General features: G+C 49.9%; 1 pseudogene; it reads right to left on the bottom strand.

Annotated features, from left to right (window-relative positions):
- Positions 1 to 15,988: 15,988 nt before the first annotated feature.
- Positions 15,989 to 17,309, bottom strand: LOC119293726 (annotated as a pseudogene).
- Between the last annotated feature and the right edge of the window lie 3,756 nt (positions 17,310 to 21,065).

Raw genomic sequence — 21,065 nt, 5'->3', positions numbered from 1 at the left:
CATTAGCCCCCGAATGGATTGAGGCTTGAGTGAGGAAGGAGTTGATATTATTTCCGACTGGCTTCTGCGTTCTGGATATGTGTTGCCTTGGACCAATAATCTCTTCGTTGATAATCATCAACTTTTCTTCAGTCGACTTGATCCATTCTTTTCTTTCGTCGAATGACCTTTTGAACTTAACAATTTCCAAGCGACGGATCGCAGGAAATCTCGCGTCTGACAGACCAATCTGCCATTCGCGGATTCTGCGGGATACAAAATTTGGGGAAGCGCGCGAAGCGGGGCGGACCACGGCGCTCGGATGGGATAGGGCTTAAACGCCTCGATTCTCGCGCCGCCTTTTTCGCCACGTATCGCGTCCACGCGACTATTTCGGGATGTGATTGGATCGGCCGGGCCCACCTGTCATCCACTCGGAAGGGATCTTATAAAGGCGCCTGGCGAGGGACTTTGAACAGTATCTCTGCATTCTCTCTCTGCTCTCCTCGACTCCGCCCACCGCGCCCGCTCTCGCCTCCGCACAACCGCTCCTCGCGCGTCTCGCCGGCAGCCATGGTGAAGGAGAAGACGGCGGCGCTGGAACGCGCGAAGAAGGCGTCGACGACGGCGAAGGCGAAAGGGAGGACCACCAGTCGCGGCGGGTCTTCGTCTAGATCTCGTCTGCCGAACGGCTGGGTCCAAGGAGATTGGATCCGGTCGACCATCACGGAGAAGGATCTCCTCGACATGGCCAACGATGGTCTGATCCCCCACGGAGCAGCAAGGCTCCCGTGGAACGAGTGGCAGCCCCAGCCGGAAGAGGGTGAGTGCGTGCTTCTGGCTACCCACGTCGACCGCGGATTTTCTTTGCCACCGAGTGTTTTCTTTCGTGGTTTCTTGAACTTCTTTGGAGCGCAACTCCACCACTTCACCCCGAATTCTATCGCCTACCTTGCTGCATTTGTGTCCATGTGTGAGAACTTTCTGGGTTGCCGACCGCACTGGGGTCTGTTCAAGCACATATTCACGTGTCGCTCTCAGACCCTGAAGAAGGCGAGTCCAGATGACGACAAAACCAAAGTTGTCCAGATGTGTGGAGGTCTGGGGATCCAGATGAGGAACAAGAGCACCTTCCCAGCCATGACGTTTCCCGAATCGGTCAGAGGCTGGCAGTCGACCTGGTTCTACTGCCAGAATGAGTCGACGCCGGGGCAGTCGAGTGGACTCCCTCAGTTTACCATGGACCGAGTCAACAAACCCTCCTCTCTGAAGGTGATTCCGGAGGAGAAAGCCGACGTGAAGATGCTGATGGAGCGCGTAGTCCAGTTGGTTCGGGAGGGAGTGACGGGTATGGATCTCCTGGAGGTTTTTCTTAGGCGGCGTATCCAGCCTCTTCAGTTCCGGAGTCATTGCATGTGGTTGTACCGTGGGACTGAAGATGAGACTCGGATCAATCCAGAAGCAGTCGACGATGCCACGCTGGAAAGGTGGATGGCCGCGGTCACTGGGAACAAGGATAACCCTCGTGGAGCCAGGAGGATCCCTCCACTCGACCATCGCAGCATTCCAGACAAGGTATGCCCACTCTACCTCCAATTGTATTCTTGCCATATTTATTTCCGTTTCCTCCGCAAATTGGTCGATTAATCTTTGTCTTGATGTCCAACAGGCCCTTACCGAACTATACTCAATGCCTAATGGAGCACAGACTCCGACTGAAGAGGGAGAAGCGAGCGGGGGCGAGAGCCAGGAGGAGTGGGACTCGGATGCTGCTGAAGATGATGATGATGATGATGATGATGATGACGATGAGGAGGAAGAAGAAGAGAAGGAGGAGGAGGTCGCACCACCGCGCTTGGAAAGGTGGTCGAAGCTTGCCCATGACCCTGCGACTGAACGTGGTAAGGGGGTTGCGACTGTCGCGCAGTCGACCAAGCGCCCTCGGACCACTTCTCCGGTGCCGACTGAAAAGGCACCAAAGCAGTCCAGGGTGGCATCGTCAAAGCTGACCAAGGTCCTGCCAAAGATGAAGGTGTCCATCCCCACCATATCAGGGTAAACATGCTGCTTGAGTCTTCTTGTTTTGTGCGAGCTTTATCTTTAATTGACACTTGAGTTAGCCGACTGATTTTTTTGGAATTGCAGTGCTGCTACTTCCGATACCTCAGCCAGGGCTGATGATCATGAGATGGAGGATGCCGCAACTTCAAAACCTGGTACCATTCTCTTAATTCCGTTTTTAGTCGATTGACTCTTCATCTCTAATTCTGATTCTTTTCTGTAGCTTCATCCAATGTCGTTATCACCCTTCCTGACGATGACGACAACGAGGAACCGCTGAAGCACAGGAGGAGCAGGAAAGCGTCTGCCGGCAGGGCGGCCCAGGATGTAACGGTACCCGAGACTCTGATCGCGGGGGAGGAGGACACCACTCGGCACACTGTGTCCTTCGCGGTGCCACTGACGAGTGCTCTCCCTGCTTCGTCGAGTGCCGCGCAGCCTTCTCTCTTCACGATGCACCACGTCCCAGAGGACCAAGCCAGTGCTGCAAAGGAAGCGATACGCCAGGCGGGGATCATGATGGAGCAGGTGAAGGCCATCCGGGAGGCAAGCCAGGCAGCCTACGACGCCAGTTCTGCTCTTCAAAGCAATGTTCAGGTCAGTCGAGTCGCCTGTTCTGTTAGGATATGCTATCAAAAAGCTTTTCTTTCCGGAATCCATAGCAATCACCCACTGGGTGTGTCGATTGAGACTCCGGTTTAGCGGGGGCACGCTGAGTGCACCCGCTGGGTGTAGTCCCCAAGGCTATGGTTGACTGCTGGCAGTCGACCATAGGCTTTAGAAGTTAAGTTTTTCCATCAGTCGACTAGGTCGAATGGATTTCTGAAACCGATGGGGGCACGCTGAGTGCACCCACTGGGTGTAGTCCCCGAGACTGTAGTCGACTGCTTGCCGTCGATTACAGTCTGAAGAATACGTCTTGTTTGCCTCTTTTTTTTGTGGGTCGACTGGTCGACTCTATCTTTAATAGAACTAGTGGGGGCATGCTGAGTGCATCCACTAGGTGTAGTCCCCGAGACTACGGTCGAATGTTTGTATTCGGCTGTAGTCTTAGAAATGCATGATTTTCTCTTATCCACTCGGAAGTGAATTATCCTTGACATTTTGTCGATTGGTTCTTCGCAGAAATCCTGCGACCTTGCGGCTCGTTATACCGAGCTGGAGAACAAGCACATCCAGCTCGAGCTGGATCTGAAGCTGGTCCAGGAGAATCTGACGAAGGCGAAGGAGCAGACCAAAGGTATGTTCGGTGAGACCTCGACGACTGTTTTTGTCCTTCATCTATTTCAAAATCTGACCTTCACCTGCTTTACAGGCAAGGTGAAGGAGGCCCAGAAGAAGAAAGATCTTGAACTGGCCGAGAAGACCAAACTTGCCGACGAGAAGTTAGCTTCGGTCACCAAGCTCGAAGAAGAAAATACTAATCTGAAAGCTGCTCTTGAGATTGCCAACAAGGAGGTTAGTCGACTGAAAAACGACAAAGTTGCTCTGAATGACAAGGCCAGTCAATTGGCTGGGAAGAAGAGAGATCTGGAGGCTTTTTTGAGTGGACTTGCCAAGAAGTTGTTCCTCATGCTCGAAGGTAATCCTTTGCGTCAAACAACCATTTTTATAGTGATCTTTCCATTCGACCGTCGCCTTGACTCAGTAATTGTACTTGCAGAGTTCTGCCAAAACTTTGAAGAGGAAACTAGTCGACTGGAACCAAATCTGGACCCCGTCAACTCTCCAGTGAACGATGAAGTTGCCATGAACGTGTTCCGACTTGAGTCCCGCATTGCTGCTGTTGTTGACTATCTTGCAAGGCTGAAAGTCGCCACTTCCCGCATCGACAGCACGCTTTGGCCCAGGGAGACACTCCAGAATGATCTCGAGTCTCTGATGGCTCGACTGAACACAGTTCCTGGTCGAGTGCAGGAGTGGAAAAAGTCCTCTGCGAGGTGTGGCGCAGATGTTGCTCTGTGTCTGGCTCGAGTCCACTGCAAGGACGCGCGAGAAGATAAGTTGGCGGCTCTTCGGGTGGCCAACACCAAGAAGCACGACTTCAGGTCCTTCATGGAGACCTTCATTGCTGCTGCCACTCGGATCGCGGACGGAATTGACCTTGACGAGTTTGTTGCACCTTCCAGCCCTCCACAGGAGGGGTAAAAAACTTCTTTGAGCTCGACACTTTAAATTTGCCTCGGTATGCCGAGTGATTTTGTAACCGATAAACTTTAACAGGCTTATTGCCTGAGCACCTTCGGTTCCCTTAGTGATTTTGAACTTGGATTCGACGTTTGAATACACTTGTTTTTGGCTTGAAATGTCTTTTGCAGGTTTTAAAGCAAGGTGCCTACTGCAATCGACTTTCTCTTTAATTCACTTAGGCGAGCACTGGGCTGCAGCTAAGCCCCCGAGTGAGAGGTTTGCTCTTCACTCGGTAGGATTTTTATACCTTAGGCGAGCACTGGGCTCAGCTAAGCCCCTGAGTGAGAGGTTTGCTCTTCTCTCGGTAGGATTTTTATTTCTTAGGCGAGCGCTGGGCTGCAGCTAAGCCCCCGAGTGAGAGGTCTGCTCTTCACTCAGCAGGGTTTTTATACCTTAGGCGAGCACTAGGCTGCAGCTAAGCCTCCGAGTGAGAGGTTTGCTCTTCACTCGGTAGGATTTTTATACCTTAGGCGAGCACTGAGCTGCAGCTAAGCCCCCGAGTGAGAGGTTTTCTTTTCACTCGGTAGGATTTTTACGTTGTACTTGTGGCGTAGCTCGGAGGAGAGGGACGCAGTCGACCTGCACCTCGTCCTCCTTGCGAGCGCACGTTGTATTTGTGGTGTAGCTCGCATGAGAGGGTCGCAGTCGACCTGCACCTCGTCCTCCTTATGACCGCACATTGTACTTGTGGCGTAGCTCGGAGGAGAGGGTCGCAGTCGACCTGCACCTCGTCCTCCTTACGACCGCACATTGTACTTATGGCGTAGCTCAGAGGAGAGGGTCGCAGTCGACCTGCACTTCGTCCTCCTTGCGAGCGCACGTTGTACTTGTACTTAGGCGAGTACTTGGACTGCAGCTAAGCCTCCGAGTGGAAGTCTGGCTCACCACTCGGTAGGATTTTATTTAAACTTAGGCGAGTACTTGGACTGCAGCTAAGCCCCCGAGTGGGAGTCTGGCTCACCACTCGGCAGGATTTTATTAAACTTAGGCGAGTACTTGGACTGCAGCTAAGCCTCCGAGTGGGAGTCTGGCTCACCACTCGGTAGGATTTTATTTAAACTTAGGCGAAATGGATTCACAGCTAAGCCTTCCGAGTGGGAGTCTGGCTCATCACTCGACAAGGATTTTTTACAAACTTAGGCGAAACGGATTCGCAGCTAAGTCACCCACTGAGGGGAAGATTTTATTGGACAAATAAAAAGTGACAAAAATTATGGAGAAATTATGACACTATTATTTTGTAATCCATGAACTACAGAAGTATTTTATTACAACTCGTCCGAGTGAAAACTTTAAGTGTAAAATGGGCGGAGTAGCTCCGCGTTCCAAGCCCGGGGCTCATCGATATTGTGCTTGACGTTGTAGATGCGGTATGCTCCGTTGTGGAGAACTTTAGTGACGATGAAGGGTCCTTCCCAAGAAGGAGCAAGCTTGTGTCATTTCTGTTGATCCACTCGAAGAACTAAATCTCCTTCCTGGAAGGCTCGACTCTTCACATTTCTGGCGTGGAAGCGACGCAAGTCTTGTTGGTAGATGGTCGATCGGATCAAGGCCATCTCCATTTCCTCCTCTAAAAGGTCGACTGCGTCCTGCCGCGCTTGTTCAGCTTCTGCTTCGTTGTAGAGTTCAACCCGAGGAGCATTGTGGAGAAGATCACTCGGCAAAACTGCTTCAGCTCCATAGACCAAGAAGAATGGAGTTCTCCCGGTCGACCGATTAGGCGTGGTCCGCAGTCCCCAAAGCACCGAGGGAAGTTCGTCGACCCATGCTCCAGCCGCATGTTTGAGATCACGCATCAGTCGGGGTTTCAACCCTTTGAGGATCAGGCCATTGGCTCGCTCTGCTTGTCCATTCGACTACGGATGGGCGACTGAAGCGTAGTCGACTCGTGTGCCTTGAGAGTTGCAGAAATCCCTGAATTCCTCTGAGTCAAAGTTCGACCCGTTATCTGTAATGATGCTGTGCGGGACTCCATATCTGAATATCAGTTCCCTGATGAAGCTAACAGCAGTACCGGCGTCAAGGTTCTTGATGGGTTTTGCCTCGATCCACTTGGTGAACTTGTCGACTGCCACCAATACATGCGTGAAACCGCTTCGACCTGTTCTCAAGGGGCCGACCATATCCAACCCCCATACTGCGAAGGGCCAGACGAGTGGAATGGTCTTCAGAGCTGACGCAGGCTTGTGTGACATATTTGAGTAGAATTGACATCCTTCGCACTTGTCCACTATTTCCTTTGCCATCTCATTCGCCTTTGGCCAGTAAAATCCGGCTCGGTATGCTTTGGCCACGATGGTCCGAGAGGACGCATGATGACTACAGGTCCCCGAGTGGATATCATCAAGGATGATTCGACCTTCTTCTGGCGTTATGCACTTCTGACCAACTCCAGTCGCGCTCTCTTTGTACAACTGTCCTTTGATTACGGTAAAGGCTTTGGATCGACGAACGATCTGTCGAGCCTCTTCCTCATCCTCTGGGAGCTCTTTTCTCAGGATATATGCGATATATGGAACTGTCCAGTCGGGAATGACCACTAAGACCTCCATGACCAAGTCGACCACTGCTGGGACCTCAACCTCAGTCGGATCTGTGGCACTCTTGGGCTGTGGAGCTTCTTTGGTGAAAGGATCTTCTTTGACTGATGGAGTATGGATATGCTCCAAGAACACACCACTCGGAATGGCTTCTCTCTTGGAACCTATTTTTGCTAGATCATCAGCTGCTTGATTTTTTAGTCGGGGTATGTGATGGAGCTCTAACCCCTCAAACTTCTTTTCCAGCTTCCTCACTGCATTGCAGTATCCAGTCATGGCTGGGCTTCTCGCGTCCCACTCCTTCATCACTTGGTTGACCACTAAATCCGAGTCGCCATAAACCGTAAGGCGACGGACGCCGAGTGAAATGGCCATGCGCAACCCATACAGAAGGGCCTCGTACTCTGCCTCATTGTTGGAGGAATCAAAGTGAATCTGGAGCACATATCTGAGCTTATCTCCTCTGGGGGAAACCAAGACCACCCCAGCACCAGAACCATTCAGCATCTTAGAGCCATCAAAGAACATGGTCCAATGCTCCGAGTGAACTTCAGTCGGCTGCTGTTGTTCAATCCACTCGGCGAGGAAATCTGCTATTGCCTGGGACTTAATGGCTTTCTTTGCCTCAAACTTGATATCAAGAGGAAGAAGTTCAATCGCCCATTTGGCCACTCGACCAGTTGCATCTCTGTTGTGCAGAATCTCTGAAAGTGGAGCGTCGCTGACGACTTTGATGGAATGATCAGAGAAATAGTGAGCAACCTTCTTCGTGGTCATGTATATCCCATACACAAGCTTCTGATAATGAGGGTATCTCTGCTTGGATGGAGTTAAAACTTCAGACAGATAGTACACTGGGCGCTGAACTTTGAAGGCTTTCCCTTCTTCTTCCCGCTCGACCGTAAGTACTGTACTGACGACTTGTCCTGTGGCTGCGATATAAAGCAACAGAGGCTCTTTACTGATTGGAGCAGCAAGCACCGGCTGGGTGGAGAGCAGAGCTTTTAGCTCGGCAAACGCTGCATCAGCTTCTGGAGTCCACTCGAACTTGTCTACCTTCTTCATCAGTCGGTAAAGAGGCAATGCCTTTTCACCGAGTCGTGAGATGAATCGACTTAATGCGGCCAAGCATCCAGTAAGCTTCTGGACATCGTGCACTCGCACAGGGTGTTTCATTTGGAGAATAGTGCCGATCTTCTCTGGATTAGCGTCGATCCCTCGCTCGGAAACGAGAAAACCGAGTAACTTGCCACCAGGAACTCCGAATGTGCACTTTGATGGATTGAGCTTGATATCATACCTTCTGAGGTTGGCAAATGTTTCGGCGAGGTCAGTGAGCAGGTCGGAACCTTTTCGAGACTTGACCACGATATCATCCATATACGCTTCCACATTCCGACTGATTTGAGTGAGCAAACACTTCTGAATCATTCGCATAAATGTGGCTCCGGCATTCTTGAGACCGAATGGCATGGTGATATAGCAGAAGCACCCGAATGGAGTGATGAAAGCTGTTTTTATTTCATCGGGTCCGTACAGACGGATCTGATGGTACCCGGAATAGGCGTCTAGAAAATACAACCTCTCGCATCCTGCGGTCGAGTCAACAATTTGATCAATGCGAGGGAGAGGAAAATGATCTTTCGGGCAGGCCCGATTGATGTGCTTGAAATCAATGCACATTCGGAGTGAGTTGTCCTTCTTAGGAACCATGACAACATTAGCGAGCCACTCGGAGTGGTATATCTCTCGGATAAATCCTGCCGCCAACAGTCGAGCCACTTCCTCACCAATAGCCTTTCTCTTCTGAACGGCGGACCGCCGAACATGCTCTTTAACTGGTTTTGCTGATGAGTCGACTCTAAGACGATGCTCAGCCAATCCCCTGGGAACACCTGGCATGTCAGCTGGCTTCCATGCAAAAATGTCCCAGTTCTCACGGAGGAACTGGATGAGCGCTTCTTCCTATTTTGGGTCGAGTGTAATGGAGATGTGGGTCGGGGCTGCATTGGGGTCGGTCGGGTGAATGTGGACAGGCTTCGTCTCACCGGACGACTGAAATGCAAATTCTGTGGCGGGCTTCTTGGATCGCAGCAAATCACTCGGATCTGCGTTTTGCTTGTATTCTTCAAACTCAACCGCTGTCACCTGGGAATCGGCAATCTTTGAGCCCTTCTGAAAACACTCTTCTGCCTTTTTCTGATCACCGGTGACAGTGATCACTCCTTTGGGGCCGGGCATCTTCAGTTTGAGGTACACGTAACATGGTCGAGCCATGAACCGTGCGTAAGCTGGTCTCCCCAAAATGGCGTGGTACGCGCTCTGAAAATCCACGACCTCAAACGTCAACTTCTCCTTGCGAAAATGTTTTGAATCACCAAACACCACGTCCAGAGCTATTTGGCCGAGTGACTCGGCCTTCTTTCCTGGTATAACTCCATGAAAGCTCATGTTACTGGTGCTCAGTCGGGACATCGGAATGCCCATTCCTTTCAGTGTGTCTGCATATAACAAGTTCAGCCCACTACCGCCGTCCATCAGCACTTTCGTCAGTCGAGTGCCTTCGACGACTGGGTCGACCACCAAGGCTTGCCTCCCAGGGGTGGCAATATGAGTCGGGTGATCAGACTGGTCGAATGTGATGGGTGTTTGGGACCATCTCAGATAACTTGGTTTCGCTGGGGCAACCATGTTCACCTCATGGTTAATGACCTTCAGTCGGCTCTTGCTTTCCACATCTGCGAAGATCATCAGAGTGGAGTTGACATTCGGATATCCTCCCTCACTGTCCTCCTTGTCTTCGGCCTTGTCTGACTCCTTTTCCTTGTCCTTGGACTGTTTTCCTTGGAACTGCTGGATCAGGAGTCGACACTGGCGAGTGGTATGCTTCGGGTAAATGATGTTGCCCTCTTAATCTTTCTTCGTGTGGATGTGACACGGCATATCCATCACGTCGTTTCCTTCCTTATCCTTCACCTTCTTAGGGTTCCAGGATCCTTTAGGTTTCCCTTTGAACTTTCCCTGAGTTACGGCCAGAGCCTCTCCAGGAGCTGCTGGTTCGGCTTTCCACTTCTGTTTCCGACTGGTATTTCCCTTCTCCGACTGACTCGGCTTGTACTTGCCGCTTCGGAGTCGGTCTTCCTCTTCGCCGTTGGCGTACTTGGTAGCAATCTCCATCATCCGACTCAGGGTCATGTCTCCGGTTCGACCAAACTTCAAACTCAATTCTCTGTTCTTGACACCATCCTTGAAGGCACAGACTGCCTGATGGTCAGACACGTTCTCCACGGTATGATGCAAAGTGATCCATCTCTGAATATACTCTCTGAGAGTCTCATTCGTCTTTTGCACACAGACTTGCAGCTCTGTCAATCCAGCTGGTCGCTTGCAAGTTCCTTCAAATGTTCTGACGAACACTCGGGACAAGTCTTCCCAAGTGTAAATGCTGCCAGGAGGTAACTGATTCAACCACGCTCTGGCAGAACCTTCCAACATGAGGGGCAAATGCTTCATGGCCACCTCGTCATTCCCACCACCAATCTGAACTGCCACTCGGTAGTCCTCAAGCCAGGTTTCAGGCTTAGACTCACCAGTGAACTTGCTTACTCCGGTTGCCAACCTGAAGTTGGGGGGAATCACCGCGGCTCTGATAGCCCTGCTGAAACATTCTGGACCAGAAACATGCACTCGACTGCTTGTGGGTGCATCTCTGTCAGGGCCGCCCCGATGGGCTCTGTTTCGGTCAACCAAGCCTTGCACGATGATGGATCGTGCGTCGAAGCCTGGTTCCCGGGGGTCGACTGGAGCTCTTCACCCCACACTGAGTTGACGCCTGTCGTCCTGCTGCCGAGGAGCGTAAGACCCACCTCTCGGAGGAGGAGTGGGTACTCGGCGCCTATCATCACGATCGTGTCGGTCACCGTATTGGTCTCGCCGATTCTCGCGTCCTTCATGCCGCAGAGGCGATCTAGGGCTGTGAGCCGACTGAACCGTATTCGCAGCGACGGATCGACTGTGAATTCTGTTGCGCGACTGCGACACGGCTGTATTCTGATCTCCTGCTGCTCAGAGCAAATCTCTGATCTGCATCAAGCCTCTGCCAGCTTCCGACTGAGAGGGCTGGATGGATTCTGCTATACAGGTTGCAGCTCCTAAATTCTGAATCGGGGTTTGATATACCTGAGTCGGCGGGAAGAGCTGACTCGATTGGCGTCGGGTGCTCATTGCCGCGCGCGCTCGTCGAGTGCTCGCTGAAGATTTTCCAGGCGAGCGCGTTCAGCCAAGTTGGCCAAACGTGCCTCCTCCAAGACGCGAGCCTCGGGGGTTTCTCCCGCGATGGGAGTATGCAGGGCATCCATGTTCCTGCGGCGAAGCTCTTCTCTTTGCAGAGAATTGAGTGGCTCAGGTTGGTACTCTTCGTGGCCTTGTGCGGGGTCGCCTCCACCGTCTACTCCGCCTTCGTGGGCGAAGCCAGGAGGACTGCGAGGTCCGTTGACCATCAAGATTTCCGCCGCCGGATCACTGCTATCGCACTCGGATGCAGTCTCTACGGAGCCAGTCGACAGATCGAACAGGCCGTAGAGGGATTCGTCGGGCTCGATAGCCGCAACTTGAGCGGTGGCCGTCTGGCGAGCCACCGCGTGCCTTACCCACCGATGGAGCCTCGACCGACCAGAGCGCTTGCGCTGGTGGGAGACCGGGAGGGTGACCGATAGGGGAGTCGACCGATAAGGGGTTGACGGTTGTCGCAGCAGAACGCCGCGGACACATGCGCGAAAATGCGTCGCACCGCGGACGGGGAGCGCATCAACGTCGAGTGGAGCCTCTTGGAGCCAAGCGGAGTCGTCGGCGATGAAGGTGAGGGCGCCGAGATGGATCTCACGACCCTCAACCAAAACTCCACCAGCAACCATGATGAAAGTACTCGAAAGAACTGCAACTCCTCCAAAAAATCGCTAAGACACCTGCCCCACGGTGGGCGCCAACTGTCGTGGTTCTAAGTCTGATAGTAGAGTGGGGGTAGGTATAGAGAGGCAAGGTCCTAGCTATGGAACAGTTGTAAACACAGGAGATGTACGAGTTCAGGCCCTTCTCGGAGGAAGTAATAGCCCTACGTCTCGGAGCCCGGAGGCGGTCGAGTGGATCATGCGTATAAGGATTACAGGGGTGCGAACCCCCTATACTGAGGTGGGGGTGGCTTATATAGTGCCTACCAGCCCCCTCCGGCCCTCAGTAATGCAGGGTTTAAAGTACATTAAGTCTGGGGCGTTACTGGTAACGCCCCACATAAAGTGTCTTAACTACAATAAAGTCTACTAATTACAGACCGTTGCAGTACAGAGTGCTTCTTGACCTTCTGGTGGTCGAGTGAGTCTTCATGGTCGAGTCCTTCAAGTACGTCGAGTGGAGTCCTCGCAGGTCGACTGGAAGGCGATCTCTTCTAAGGGTGTCCTTGGGTAGGGTATTTAGATCAGGTCTATGACCCTATCCTAGGTACATGACTCCAACATTGACAAATCACTTGTAGTTTATCTTGAGGTATGTCTAGATGCAAAATTTACCTTGGTTGCTTTAAAACTGTTCATATTTCTAGGTATGACAATTCAAAAGAGTTTGCATAACAAGCATCCGGCTACTATGTTAATCATGGTGTATTGTATTTCTATCAATAGCCGATGCTTAGTCTCGTCAACATAGGTAAGGCTGAACCGAAGTCCACCGCTTCGGCCACTAATGAAACTTTTATGCAGGAGAAGTAAGGATTGAAGGAAGTTCATTCATAGTTATCTGCAAAATCCAAGCGAAAAGGTGAACAATATGGTTCGGAGGATGGTTTTGATCTATGGAACCTTATCACCGGATTGTTGTTGAAGTTGGGGAAGTTTCACTCAAACTTGCATCGAAATATTCACACGAGCAATGGCCGATATAAACTTATCGTCCTAAGAATATGCCAAAATGGCCGATGGAGTGTTGACATCGTCCTTAGAGCAAGCTATGTGCAAGTTATTTTTCGGCACACAGGCTTTGCCGAAAAACAGGGGGGCATGTGTTGACACCAGATGTTGGCACAGTCAAGAACTTATTTAAAATGGCCTCAAATGGAGAAGTGTTATACATGAAAAAGTTTCGTATTGTCGGTATGAACATCTTTGAAGTTTGGGCCATCGCCATCTGATCTCATCTCGAAGGCCGAAGTTGTGTTCGAAATACTGAGATTTTCTATTCAGAACACTATTTGGCACATTACGCCCCCAAGACTGCCTCGTATGGAAAAATGATCTACATGGATTGTCTTCGTCTTGTCGAAACGATCGATTTTGATATACAAATAGTTCCAATCCGAGTTCGTATGCAAAAGTTAGAGCCATCCGAATACAGCACTATCACGAGCCAAAAGTGGCGCGCCCCACCAGACACCCTGTCTGATGGGTAGCGCGAATAACAGACTGTGTTACGCGAGCGATTTGACCTTCAAGATGAACTCTAATCAAAAAACATACAACATAAAAGTTGTTCGTCTCGTCGAAACGGTCAAGATTGCTTTTGGGCTCGTTTCCATCCGAGGTTGTTTACCACCTCAAAAGTTACCCGCAAGATGCAGCCAGTTTAAATCGAACAGTTTTGAAAAGTTCGGACAAAACCAATCCGAATTTGGCTAGGGTTTTGGACGTGAATCCAAGCCTTTTCCTTGCACGGGAAGTCCAGCCGCCTCGTTCTTCGTTCTTCGTTCGTTCTTCTTCATTGCAGGGCGGCGAACCTCGAGGCCCTAGGGGCGATCAGGTCGACCTAGGGCAGCCCATAGACGCCGCGCGCCCAGACGGGGTCCCTCCCGGGCGTGTGGGGTTTCGGGTCCCAAAAGCGCCGGCTTGCTGTTTTGCGTATCGCGCTGGAAGTCGGCCTCCCGCGGTGTGAGTTGCAGAGCATCTCCCTCGGCCCCGCGGGTACACATCGACGTGTTCGTGTGACCAGCGTCAACACACCTCTTGGAGTTGGAGGCGTTGGACCGAGGCTACGGTCACGCGCGAGGCAAGGGAGCGGTGGCTATGGCGCCTCCATGGCAAGCAGCAGGGGGGTGAAGGGGGTGCGCGAGGTGGCGTTAGGGGACAACAGAAGATGAGGAAGCGGCGGACGACAGCGGCGATGGGGGCTGCTGCGAGCAACGGTGCCACCAGCCACCCATCGGGAAGAGAGGCTCCACCAACACAGCACGGGGACGCCGCCCCGGCTCGGCTCCCCATGTGTGTGCCGAAGAGCAGACCGCCGCCGCCCCGGCCGATGCTCTGCCAGAACCTCCCGCGCGGGGAGGAGGGAGGGGGCGGGGCGGAATCCCGACGGCGGTGTGTGGGCTCAGGCGGCAGCGGCGGTGCATCCCAGTGAGAGCTCGGTGTCTGGATGGGGGCGAGGTTGGGATGTTTCTTCGAGAGCCTCGGAGAAGAGAAAAGAAAAGAAAACGGAGGAGAGATTAAGGCTGCGAGCGAGCGCCAGCGAGGCGGCTGGTTTCTTCTATCCAGCCAACGTGTTAGTTGGCTAGCGTGGCTGTTTTCTGTTTTTTTTTGAGGGAACTGTTTTCTGTTTTTAATTAAAGTGCATTCTGGGTCCTTACAGCATACGTGGATGGATAAGAATTGGGCAATGTTGGACGAATATATATACACACATAGGTTAGAGCATACACAGGGAAAACATATATGCTTGCACGTCCAATAAAAGTAAATACAAAATAAATTGTCTTGATGCGTTGTTAATCTCGGTGCATACGAGCGCATAACAAATCGTCGGCGCCAAAACACGGACATTTACGTGTAAGGACAATAGAGTCTTTAGTTGATCTCAACAAAGTTATTGTTTCTATCAGAAAAATGATGCCATGCATGATGTTCCTAATGGTGGACACATTGGATGTGGTACGGAGCAACTTCGCAGCCACCTTATACACACTTTTGCCCCAAACATTGATGTTATGGAGGAACAAGAACAATTGCATTCAGATAAAATTACTTTGAAAGTGATGCATGCACAACATATTTTTTTTCTAATGGTAGTATAATGATTAATCTGTCGATGTGATTTTCTTTTTCACTAGGCATTGCCGATCTGATCTACAACGTCGTAACATTTTTTGCTTTCTAAATTGTATCCATGAAAAACATAACACTAGCAACACATGCATCATCATTAATTAAACTCACTCATGCTTATTTCTATATTTAGGACTACCATAGTACATAAATCTAATTTAAACAAAAGAATATAGTAAAATAAAATAACCTACTTTAGGGACCGACTAAGCAAAAGATTCAATTGCGATGCAGAATCCTGCGTATATCGCACCAAAACAGGAAGTTAAAACATCTATACCACAAGGATTTCACGGTTAGCACACACCACAAAAGCATGCATGCCTGGACGCCACACGAACTAAATACACCACTTTTATTGTCTGATGATAGCTCAAAATAAGCATTGCGTGCACGATATTTTAATTATCAATACGGTAATCTAAAGATAAGGTTGTTCATCGGGTGATATTTTAATTATCGATACGGTAATCTAAAGATAAGGTTGTTCATCGGGTTAGTTGACTAGGATCCACATCGAATTAGTGCCACAAAAGAATTATGTTGTTAATTGAACAATCATTTGGGTCATCATCAAACTCATTCTCTACCTAGCCAGCCTGATTAATGATAAATGGTGTTTGTTACGCAGTGAAGCACATTTGTTGAAATAGGGGATCTGGACCATTGTGTGTGTGGATGAGTGGGCATACTTATCAAGTTAGGGTCGTCTTATTTTTTTTCTCCCGTTGCAACGCACGGGCATTTGTGCTAGTCTTTTTCTAATCTAATAATAAAGCACGTATTGACTTTGTCGGGTTCACCGTCACAATACACTTCTTCCTATGAATTTACGCTTTCAGTTTGAATTTTAAACACATATGAGAGGTGGTACTAATTTCAACCCACGCTCGTAGAGTTTCTGCCTCGCTCGGTCTTTCGCAACGCACGCACCTCACCTATATTGGGCCACGTTGTTCCACTGTTGGGCCTTTTCTTATGTGCCACTGAGTCACGCAAGAGGCTCCATCTCGAAGGTTGTGGCCAACTGAGCTGGTAAGCTTGTGCGACGAAACACGGTTTGTTATCAAAATAAATTGTCCCACCACGATTCTTTGCAATCAATCCCAGCATTGGGCAGCAATTTATATACGCCGACGGCTTTATATCATCAACAAGCAGAGGAAGGAAAGAGAACGAAGGAAATAATCACGGGGAAGAGGGAGACAGCGAATCGACTCCCCGATGGCAAATCTGGGCTCGGAAACCTAGGAAAATCGGATTAGCAAAATCGGCAGGACGGCCCTTGCTTGTCAGCCATGGCCGCCAAGACGTCCGCGGCGGCCGGCACCGCAGCGAGCACGACGAAGGCCTTCTTCAGGGCGGTGTACCTATTGACACTGTCCCTGCACCCCTTGCAGTGCACGACGTGCCGGAAGTACCTGCTGGTCGGGTTGGGCGCGTGCTGCGTGCCGAAGCCGCCCTAGACCGGGAACGACGCGGAGATCCCGACGGCGGCCCCTGCCGGCGCCTGCTCCACGACGGCCGGCACGGGCGGCGGCGAGATGGTGTTGTGGCCGAAGTAGTAGGGCATGCCGTGGCCGGCCCTGTCCATCCACCGCCGGTACTCGGCCACCCAGGTGTCCGAGGAGCGGAGGTTGAGGTAGAGCTCCTTGGTGGGCACCTTCTCCAGGAGCAGCACCTCGTTCTGCGACGACAGGAACCCCATGTCCTGCTCGAACACCTTGCACGCGTTCTGGTGGAAGTACCAGCTCGGCAGCACCCTCAGCAGCGGCGACCTCGCCGTGGACCCGAACCGGACGAGCAACATCGACTTCCCCTGCCCTGCCGACCGGCACAGGAACTGCGCCGAGAAGCACTGCTTCCTGCCGTCCTTGTCCGCGAACTCGAGCGTGTTGGTGAGCACGCAGGGCGCCTCGAAGCGGAGCAGGTTGCGGAGGTGTGGCGCGCGCTCGCGCCACCAGTGGCCGGCGAAGCCCCGGGCGGTGCGCTCGGCGACCTCGAAGGCCAGCGGCTGCGCGTCCTCCCGCTTGGCCGTCCAGTCGGTGCGGTCGTGCGAGATGGGCACGTGCGCCGGGTCCATGAGGTTCTCCAGCAGGATGGAGTGGTCGTAGGGGAGCTCGTGCACCGTAGACAGGTCCGTGAACCCCGCCCGCGCGTACGGCTTGAACCACGGCAGCTTCTTCGCGTCCGGCGGGCTCGCCGGCGACATCCACACCCACACCATCCCCTGCGAGTCCCGCACCTCATAGTTGCGCGCGCACGCTTTCCGCGGGATCTTGGCCCCCTCAGGCAGCTGCATGCGCATCGATCAAACGTGAGTGTTCTCATGCGTTTGCACTGACCCAAGAATGAACTTGATTCGAACCTGTGGGATCTTGACGCACTTGCCCTGGCCGTCGAACTGCCAGCCATGGTAGAGGCACTCCAGCTTGCCATCGACGAGCTGCCCTTCTGAGATCTCCGTAGCCGCTGAGCGGGCCCGATGGAGCGAAGCCCCAAGCCAGCGGATCTTCTCGAAGCTCCAAGAGATCAAAGGAAGCAAATGTGACGCACCGGTGAAGCACCGTATTCAAAGACACCACCTCCATCCTGACCACCGCCTTGACCAGAGGGAGGGGGAAAAACACTGTCTACACGGGGAGAAGAGATGGGGCGATGCAAAATAAGAGGGTGCTTGGATAGTTTTAGTCCCATGACTAAGGGTCCGTTTGCTTCACAGGATTTCTACACATTCCGAAGGAATTGTGAGTTCCACCGTTTCTTTTTCCTTTGCCGCGTTCTTTTCAAAGGAAGCTGCTACAGTTAGATTAGAGGAAATGATCATAACAGTGTTCATTCCATAGGAATAAACACATTTGCCCTGACCACATTTTTGGGCGGAAGCCCGAGGCTGCCCTCCTGACGAGCTGAGTAAAATATACTGCCATAGGGTTGAGGTGTGAGAGAAGAATGACCATATGCGAATAAAAAAAAATCGCATAGCTACTGCTGCTGCGTGATTAATACTAGTACGATCTCTAGTGGCCCATCCGATATTCCGAACGCACAGCGATTGTTTCTTTCCTCTGTTTCAATTCCTCCGTATAGCACTTACAAGGAATCCCTGTTCCTACACCTTTTTACTTTCCTATGGTTTATAATCCTTTGAAGCGAACGGGGCCTAAAAGTAGTGAGACTAAAACTTGCTAGCCTCATCCATGCTTGGATCCAAACTAAAATCAAGTTAATGAGCATTTATTATCCTCTAAACCCTCCAATACAGAACTCGCATGTGTTAAAGGAGAGGAGTTAAATGAGGAGAGAGAAGACTATTCCATATTTTAGTAGGTTTCCTCTGACTAAAAAATTTTAGCCTCAAGACATGTCCTAGCCTTGTCCTAGCCTCTCTTTAGTCAGGGGTGCTTGGAACTTTAGCCTCTAAAAAAGACTATTTTTAGTTAGACTAAGAATAGTCCCTTGGATCCAAGCACCCTCTAAGCACAACAACCTGCTTGTATATTAGCCAGAAATACAACGCCCACACACTCAGCTACTAGAAGAAACTAGAGAGGAGAGGTGTCCCGGAACATAACTGAGGACCCCCAAAAAATAAAAATAACAAAGAACCCTTTGGAGATCCCTGCCCATGAGTCTGGTTTTCAGATGACAAATATAATCACAATTTTAAAATAAAATGATGTGTCAAAGTTCGGATGCGCTGAAATTATTAGAGCTTGGGTACCTATCTTGATCAAAAGTCAAAAACTTTCAATTAACTGAACGAATTTATGGGTCATCAATATGGTTACATGATACCTTACACACGATTTTAGTTTTCAAGTCTACACTTGAATTGAATATTTCAAGTAAGAATTGAGTATGTAGCAGTAAAAAAAATCCTATTTCGTAAAAGAAAAATCTCAAGAGTCGATTTATATTAAAACTAGAGAGCACGGCCGGCCCGACGGAGCTGAGAGCGCACGCTCTCGAAACCAGAGGGGCAAAAAATAGGAAAGTGGAAAGTTGTCCCGTAATAACAAGGAAAGTAGGGATTTGGGGAAAAAAAGTGGGAAGCCAGCCGTCCCATAATAATAGTAATAAGAAAGTGTCCTAATAAGGAAGAACGGAGAGAATAAAGAAGGAAAGGAGGGATTTTGGAAACTGATAATAAAAAAGGAAAGAGAGGGATTTTTGGGATTGATAAAAAAATAGCCTGGTGATTTTTTGTCATTTGTTTTGTCCCGTAATGAGTTGATTGATCTTTAAAAGATTGTGGGAACGAAGTAAACCAGCTAGAAATCAATCAAAAGTCGTCCCCCTCAAAAAAAAATTCATCCTACGCCACTAGCTATCATCCCACGAACGCAGTTTTACCCCGTCCATAACTCGAGAGAAAATTATGTTAGAATTGTTTAACACCTGCAAAAAAATTACTATGTCTAAATCATAATAAAAAATTGTTTATTAATTGTTCATGCACAATAATTTTTTTGAGAATTATAATGAAAAAGATAGTACCCGTTAATAACAGGTGCTTGATAGTTGGACACGATTGGTGCTATGCTACATAGTCCCTAAACCTAGCCAACATTGGTTCGTGAAAATGTGTGTTACCTCCATAGTGAAGCAAAAAACATTGTATACTAAAATGGACTCTACTATTTACGGTATAATGCGATATGTTTTGGGCATCCAACAAAGGCTTGAAGAGATACTCACAACTAGGTAGATATTTCTATGATTTAAATTCCACACACAGTTAGTACACTTCTAAAATACGTTCATATTTTTTCTGCAGTACATATTTTCATGGCAGCATGGAGGATTTTAAAGAGTTTGTTCATGTCATCGTGGCTGGCGGTGTGTCGTGGAATGAGAGGGGGTCTTGTGCAATTGGGTTAGGGAAGGGTGGTTTTTTTCACCCGGTGCAACGCACGGGCCCTTTTGCTGGTCGCGGCAGTTTTTCAAAAAAGCTCCTACTGTTTTCTGTATTCAACCCGCAGTCTTCGTCATAAGTCAGCCCGGGCTCCAAGGGTTAAAACTTTTGCGTGGCGCTTACTTAGGCATGCTCTCCCAACTGGTCTTAGAGCTGGCAGGTTTTCCTCTCATATTTCTTCTACATGCTCTAGATGTGATTCAGATGAAGATGAAATGCATCTTTTCTTTCTTTGCAACTTTGCTAGAGCCTCTTGGTTCGGACACCCCTGGTATATTAGATCTGATATTCTTGCTCTCAATCATAATTCTGTTCTTGATATTATTCAGGTTCTAATTAACATGAACCATCCGCAATCATCTATTCCTAATATATTTACCTTCTTGTGGTGTTTGTGGAAAGCAAGAAACGATGTTCTTTTTTGTAGGAAAGAATCACATCCCCATCAGGTTCACCAAGCTGCTCTAGCCATCGCCTCTGTCCAAGATATACAAGATCCCCAAGAACACCTAAATAGGGAGCTGCCTTCATCGAAGGAGAAGCAATCTACAACCATACTCTCTCAAGGGCAAGAACAAGTACAGCAAGGCTCCACCCTCAAATCTGACTTGGCTATTTCAGGTACCAAAATATATTCAGACGCTTCTTGGCATAAGAAGAATGTGCCTAGGTATGGTGGTAATCCGGCTACTGGTATTGGTGTTCACATCCTTTTCCCTGAAGAGGGTTCTGATTCAAGAATAATGATTCAAGCCTCTACTCATGATGTTTGTTCACCTCTTATTGCTGAAGTTTATGCACTTCTATTTGCTGCTAAAATCTCTTGCAGGCTTCAACTTCAGCAAGGTTCTTTTCTCACTGACAATCTTTCATTAGCAAAGATGGCTGCTTCAAGAGATATCAATAACACCAACATCAGCTGGAGGTGCAGACAAACAATTAGCGAGTTCTTTCAAATCTCCCATTCTCTTAATGCTGTTTATCACATCTCTAGGAATACCAATGGAATTGCTCACAATTGTGCTCATCAGGTTCTCAACTCAAGAGTAGAACCTGTCTTTAGTTGTTCACGTTCCTCTCATGCCAATGTACCTTGCCCTTTTCTGCAGTCCCTTCTCAATTTTCAAGTTCAGGGCTATGTAATTCATGCTGTACATTGTCTATGAGTTGAATGAAATTGTGGCGCTTGATGGCGCCTTCCTTGTGTTCAAAAAAAAAAACCGGTACGGGGGAGAGAAAAATCAGCCCAGCGACCCGCACACCCTGCCTCCTCGATCCCATCTCGAGCTCCAGTCC

Source organism: Triticum dicoccoides, chromosome 4B, assembly GCF_002162155.2.
Source record: "Triticum dicoccoides isolate Atlit2015 ecotype Zavitan chromosome 4B, WEW_v2.0, whole genome shotgun sequence".
NCBI classification, from domain to species: Eukaryota; Viridiplantae; Streptophyta; class Magnoliopsida; order Poales; family Poaceae; genus Triticum; species Triticum dicoccoides.
The sequence above is the reverse complement of the archived record's forward strand: the minus strand, read 5'-3'. Positions and strand labels throughout refer to the sequence as shown.